The sequence below is a fragment of the Betta splendens genome, chromosome 2 (assembly GCF_900634795.4).
Source record: "Betta splendens chromosome 2, fBetSpl5.4, whole genome shotgun sequence".
NCBI classification, from domain to species: domain Eukaryota; kingdom Metazoa; phylum Chordata; class Actinopteri; order Anabantiformes; family Osphronemidae; genus Betta; species Betta splendens.
Genome location: NC_040882.2, coordinates 5,815,037 through 5,822,092, shown reverse-complemented (window position 1 = coordinate 5,822,092; position 7,056 = coordinate 5,815,037).

Genomic DNA, 7,056 nt, shown 5'->3' with positions numbered 1-7,056 from the left:
TAAGATAATATCTATCAATCCAAAATCACATGGATTAAAGTTAAGAAATATAAATGTTTATGGGATTAAAACTACGTGACTCAATCTGATTCAAATAGTCTGGTTTCCTACTGTCACAGGTTTATGGCGCATGGAGCGACAGCGACACCTCCTGGGCGAACATTGGCAGTAATTCTGTCCATTAATGTGACGCCTCTGTCCCCCTCTAGTGGTCACACACGGTTTTGGAAATTAAGTGTGATTTTGTCTCTTCAGAACTTTGGTTTCCATCTTGATCTATTAATGAAGATCAAACCTGCAGTGATCAACGCCTACGGTAACTAAAAGCTGTATTAATGACTAGTGAACACTGTAAAACGTGAATAATGGAATGATTGGTTGGTCAGAATCTGTCCTTTTTACAGTGAATCAGGAATTAAATAGTCAAGATATGAGTGAAGTCAAGATGTCAGTGTTAATTCAAAGTGTTTAACCAAACAGTGTCATTCAGGGGTCATCTATTTCATAAGCAAATTCTAGATTCAGAAAACTGAATTTGCAGCACACTGTGTAGGGGTGGAGGTGGTGTCTAGGATGGAGAGGAGTTGGAGCAGCATCCTCTTCTCAGCTACAGCTGAAGAGGAAGGAGACAGGACTGTCCCCTGTGGAGCTCCTGTGCTGCAGAGCACGGTGTCAGACACAGTTCTGCAGGCGGACGTACTGGGGGCGGTTGGTGAGGTGCTCCATGATCCATGAGATCAGGGGGGCTCCACCTGCATGTCCTTCAGTTTCTCTCCCAGCAGCGCAGGCTGGATGCTGTTAAATGCACTGGAGAAACCAAAGAACATGATCCTCACTGAGGCCAGGCTTGTCCAGGTGGTTGTAGGTGCGATGGAGCAGATGTGTGATGGCGTCATCCACTCCTATGGGGTTGATATGTGAACTGGAGGGGGTCGACTGAGGGTTTGACCAGAGAACGCATGGAGTCCAGGATCAGCCTCTCAAAAGCTTTATGATGTGAGAGGTCAGAGCCACGGGTTTGTAGTCGTTGAGGACTCTGGGAAGTGGCGTCTGATTCACTGCACAATGCATGACTTTTTCCAACCAAGAGGAACTGTCTCCAGCTGCAGGCTCAGGTTGAAGATGTGTTTGAGGACACCACAAAGCTGGAGCCCAGACTTTCAGCACCTTGGGCTGATTCCATCAGGTCCTGCAGCCTTTGTTGGATGAAGCTTGTTCAGCTCCTTTCTCTCCTGATCTGCTGTGACTGTGTGTGAGGTGGGGGTGGATGAGCCCTGTGGGTGATGTGAGGGGGGGCTATCGTGGGCAGTGGGGGTTTATGGCCCAACCTGGAATCTGTTAAAGAAGGTATTAAGTTGGTGGCCCAGTCCTTGGACCCCTCAGTCACCTGCTGCTGGACTTGTAGCCAGTGATGGTCCTCGTGTCCCTCCACACTTCCTGGTGTTGTTGTTCTGAAGCCTGTGCTCCAGTTTCCTCCTCTGAGCCTCCTTCCCCTCCCTGGTTTTGACTGACAGCTCTCTGGACTCTCCTCGCTGCCTCCCTGAATGACCTGAATGCTGTCCTCTCTTCATTCAGGGTGACTTTGATGTCACGATTGACCCATGGTTTGTTGTTAGCAAAGCAGCTAAAGGTTTTATCAGGTACATGGGTGTCGATGCAGAAATGAATATGATCTGTGATGCAGTCTGTCAGTCCATCAATGTCCTCACCATAAGGTTCACACAGAGCCTCCCAGTCAGTGTCTTCAAAGCAGCTCTGCAGCAACGTGGTCCTCATCTGTCCACCTTTTAACAGTTTTAATGGAGGCCGGCAGCCTTTGAACCTGAGGTGTGTGTTGTGGCACCAGATGAATCAGATTGTGATCTGACTTTTCCGGGGGGGCAGTGGAAGAGTAGGCATCTTAACATTAGCATAAATCAGATCCAGTGTGTTCTCACCTCTGGTGGGATTATATAATTATTTATGTTGTGTTTTGTCTTACTGTTTTATGTACTTGACATTTCACCTAGATTGTTCAATGGTTGTCTCTGACTGATAGACTCTGGACTCTAGCTCCCAAACCCAAGGTCGGGGAGTTGTGTCTCTGTCTGTTGAGACTTGGTGCTCCTTCCTCTCTAATAGTCAGACGTCAGTGATGCAGGTGTGAGAATGTAAACATCTCCACACACAGTAACAGGGAGGAGATGGTTCATGCAGTCTTGCAGTTAATCCCCGTTTCTCTCACTGACTGCATGCTGTCACTGTGAGTTGTGGTTTTATTTTAAATATTAAATGTGTTACTGGGAAATAAAACTGAAATACAACAAAGCTGATTTTATTGTTATTGTTTCAGTAGCTTATATTATATTAGTTTTTCACTACATGAAGTCAGAACTCAAAAATGCCCCGTTTTGAATGCCCCGTTATGTGTAAAACTTCTCTGAAACAAAGTTTTTATCTTTTATCTAAAATCCAAAGTAACAAATTTGCTGTGTGTGTGGATCAAAGGAAGTGAGTGATACTATGTAGTCTTTACCTCTAAAGATTCTCAAGCTGCACAACTGAAATACAATAAAACTCAATTTATTGTTATTGTTTCAGTAGCTCAAATTGTATTATGACCAGTGACACGCACAAAGTTTTTCACTACATGAAGTCAGAACTCAAAGGTTCCCTGTTTACTGGTGCTGGTTCCAGGAGTTCTCCCAGGTGCTGGTAGTCACCGCTTACAGTACATCCCTGCACAGCACCGTGTCCCGGCTGCAGACAGAGCACCCAAACGCCCTGATTCTCATCTCTGGGGACCTTAACCATGCCTGCACCCCCTCTCCACCCCCTGTCCTTTACCCACTATGTAAACTGCCACACAAGAGACAATTAAACTCTGGATCTTCTATATGCTGACGTCAAGAACCGATATACCTCAGCCCCTCCCTCCCCCCTTTAGGACGCTCTGATCATAACCTGGTTCATCTCTCCCCTGTTCACACTCCAGTGGTAAAACAGTTCAAACAGTGAAGATCTGGACTGAGGCAACAGAGCAACTGAAGGTCTGTTTTTGACTCTGCTCAGCCCCCAGTCTCCATCCACACGGCTCCCCCTTTTCACACCTCTACAGTCCAGGAATCTCCTTCCAGCTGCAGCTGTTGGTTGTTGGGGACCCCCCCCCAAAAAAACCAACTCGACAGACTTGATGGAGGGAGTATGGTGGACAAAAAATATGAAGAAGCCAACAAGAAGTCCATAAATGAGTTGGTGTGACAATCATCCTCCGTGCCACTAGAGGCACTCCTGTGGTTTGGGTGTGGGGTCAGCATCTAAGTTCATTTCCTGTGTAATTAGTTGACCCAGCTGTTTTGAGTATTTAAGTGATGTCTTTTGGTTCATCAAGTATTGGAGTGTTACGCCACCGAGTTACGTGTAAAGAGGAGTTTTCTGATGAAGTGGAGTTTTTGGTTTCTTGCTGTCCTGTCCTGTTCTCACCAGTTAAGGTCTGTGAGTGTCTTGTGTTCATGTTTAGTTTTGCCCATAGTGTATGGAGCGTTTAGGGTGTTTAGTAGCATTTACCTGCACTGCAGTGATTTTTAGTTCATTCCTGTTGTGTTTGAACTGAATCCTGCTATGCGGTGAGTTTATGTTGTATTTAAATCAACCGTTTATTGTTAACTGTGTCTGGGTCGTGCATTTGGGGTCTCGCTCTTGTTTCCCTGCGACCTGGTCTGCCGGTTGTGGCCAGGTGAGCGTGAAGGGTTACTGTGGTTTTATCAGCGCGACGGGTTTGGAGCTGTGTGCTGGATGCACGTTGGCCGTGGTGCCAAAACCCTGGCTCCGTGAGAGCTGTAGCTTCCCTGCTCAGAGCGGGTGCTGTCGTTGTTCCGTCTCCACCGCATCTCCTCGCCTTCCCTCAGGCAAACCCTGGTCGGTTCAGAACTGACGGGGCGAGTGCGTAGCAGTTCGTAACAGTTGGAGAAAACGGAGGCAGTCAGTGTGACTGCTGATCTTGAGGTCACTTGCCACTTTATTAATGAGAATAAGGAGCTAGCAAGTGTTTTGCTTGGTGCAGTTGGACAATGCAAGCAACATGATTCTATGTGCAAAACCTATGGCTGTGCAAAACATGGCAAATTTCACACATAGTTTAAACCTTGTGAAGAAGTCTCTGGAACAAACTCCTGTTCTCACGGTCATTAGAACAAGAGCGAAAAGAATTGTAACATTTTTTAAAAGCAGTGTTAAGGCAGAAGAAAAAACTTGCAGAGGTTCAAAATCACCTCCAAACTCCACCACACAAACTCCTCCAAGAAGCTGATACGCGGTGGAATTCTACGTAATTCATGTTAAAACGACTACATGAACAACGTGAAGCAGTCAGTGCAGCTCTTGCATCCATACTGACAGATACCCCCCTTGTATCACTGGACTGTGACGCTGTAAGCGAATGCTTAGAAGTGCTTGCACCGTTCATTTGGCTACAACAGTTGTATCAGGATCCAAAGTGATACCTATTATTAGAATGGTGCAACACAAGCTGGCATCAAAGGCTGCAGGATTAAAAAATGAAACAGCAGGTCTTCTGTTCCAGAACCTACAGCAGATTTTGGCTACAAGGTGCAACGTAGAAACGATCTGAGTCCTAGTTTGTCCACCCTCTGGACCCTCGTTTCACAACATTGGCATTTGGCAGTTAAAGCCATGCTCAGGAGGCTGTGGCTAAACTGACAGTAGAATGTGCAACCACAATAAGGGGAGAAAGTGCTGAGCCAGCAACATCGCAGGTAATCTTTCATTTATTACAGTCTGTTGTCTTTTTCTTTACATACATGTTTGATCAAATCTAATGATGTTTTTCAGTCAGCAGCAACGTTAGAACCTGATCCTGAGGCAGGAGCTGCAGACAACGTATGGGAACTGTTGGACAGCAGTAATCGTAACATTTCACTATCACATATTTGACATATCAAGGCTACCAGATATAAATTTATCTACTAAGAAACACATCTTTGACAAATAATTTTTATTTGACAATAAAACAGAGACTGTCAGACGTTAAGCCATCACTTATCTGTGAGGATTTGAGGCCAGTTTGCTTTGTTCTCGCAAACAACCAGCAGATGTCTGTCTTTGTAACTGTATCAAATGTTTCAAGCAGCGTGTAGATTTCAACCCAGTTGTGTCAAAGCTGCTCTGTGATTCACGAGGCTGTGTTTTTGCCATCTCCAGGTTGAGGTCAATACACACTAGGCAGAGTCCAGGATCAGAATCAAGGGAGCAGGCAAGAAAGGGTCAAACACAGGAGCTAGAACTGGTACACGGCAGGACTTACTAGATACGATGCTGGAGAGCTGACACGGGTTTATTATCAAACAATCTGACAGAGAATGTGAGGAGACTTGATGAGGATGAGAGGATGACTTGATTACAGATTGACTACAGCTAATTAATCATATGACTGGAGAGTAAAACAGGAGAAAACCAGTGCAGATCAGGAACTAAACAGGAAGTTGACAAAATAAAACAGGAAACCAGACAATGATGCTGAAACTGTGACACCATCCACCATTACTGCTGAGGAGGAAGCTGGAGGTGGCAGGTGTGGACCAACATCTGGCTGCTTGGACCATCAACTACCTCACAGACAGGCCACAGTCTGAGAGGCTGAAGGACTGTGTCTGATGTGGTCGTCTGCAGCACGAGTGCAGCTCAGGGGACGGTGTTTCTCCTTCCCAGTTCACACTGACCACATCAGACTTCCAGTACAACTCCCACCACTGTCACCCCCATGTATCCGGGGGGGGGTGAGCAGGAGTACAGGGGGTCATCACTGACTTTGTGAGCTGGTGTGAGAACAACCACCTGATCCTAAACCAGCAATAAAGGAGCTTGTCCTTGACTTCAGGAGGTCTCCTCCATCCCCACACACGCTGAACATCCAGGGCTCAGACACTGATACCTGGGTGTTCACCTCAACAATAAACTGGACTGGTCAAACAACACAGACTCTCTGTATAAACAGGGCCAGAGTGGCCTCCACCTGCTGAGGAGACTGAGGTCCTTTAGTGTGTGCAGACAGCTGCTAAGGACTTTCTATGACACTGTGGTGGCCTCAGTAGTCCTGTATGGAGTTGTGTGCTGGGGGGGGGCAGTACAGGCAGAGACAGGAAGAGGTGCAACAAGCTGGTTCAGAAAGGTTCTGGTTCTGTCCTGGGCTGCACACTGGAGTCCATGGAGGAGGTGGTGGACAGAAGGATGCTGTAAACTAACATCCATCATGGAGAACCCTCCACCCCCTGCACCACTGTAGAGGCTCTGAGCAGCTCCTTCAGCACCACACTGTTACACCCACAGTGCAGGAAGGAGCTGCTGCAGGTCATTCCTCCCACAGACATCAGACTGTACAACACAGCACTGAAGTCACACACATTATGTACACACACGGTGTATTTCATTTGTTGTTGCTGTTGCTCTACCGTTGTTTTTATACTTGCTGTGGGAAAAATTACCACAAGAGCTTCTGACGACTCAATGAAAAGAAGAATCAAAAAAGTTGTCTTTGTGAATATATTTCTGCATATGCGTATAGGAAAAATAAAAATATGAAGGAAAAAAGAGAAAAGAAATCAATAATTAAAACAAAAGAAAGGCACCCGGTGGAGAGGTCGTCCTCTCCACCGGGTGCCTTTCTTTTGTTTGATGCTCACACAAGGTGCTCACCAAGGTTCTCTGAAAACATCACCTCCCGTCCCGAGTTTTAAAGCCTACAGATAACACAAACACCTCACACAACATTCTTTAGACACACATGAGCTCAACTTCAGGAAACCGACTACATGTCCATCAATATTATTTAGATGGTTGTCACTTCAATTTGCTAAGTCTACATGAGCAAAGGTGAGAAAAGAGGAGGCCACACTCAAGGAGCATCCTGTTCCTTGTCTAAGTCAAACACTACGTCACAGGGTCATCAGTCAGACAGACAGACACTGTCTCACAGAGTGATCAAATCAGAACTAGGCTTCCTGCTCAAAAGAGAACTGAGGACCCCCTGCTCAGAGGCAGCAATATACTTGAACAATACCC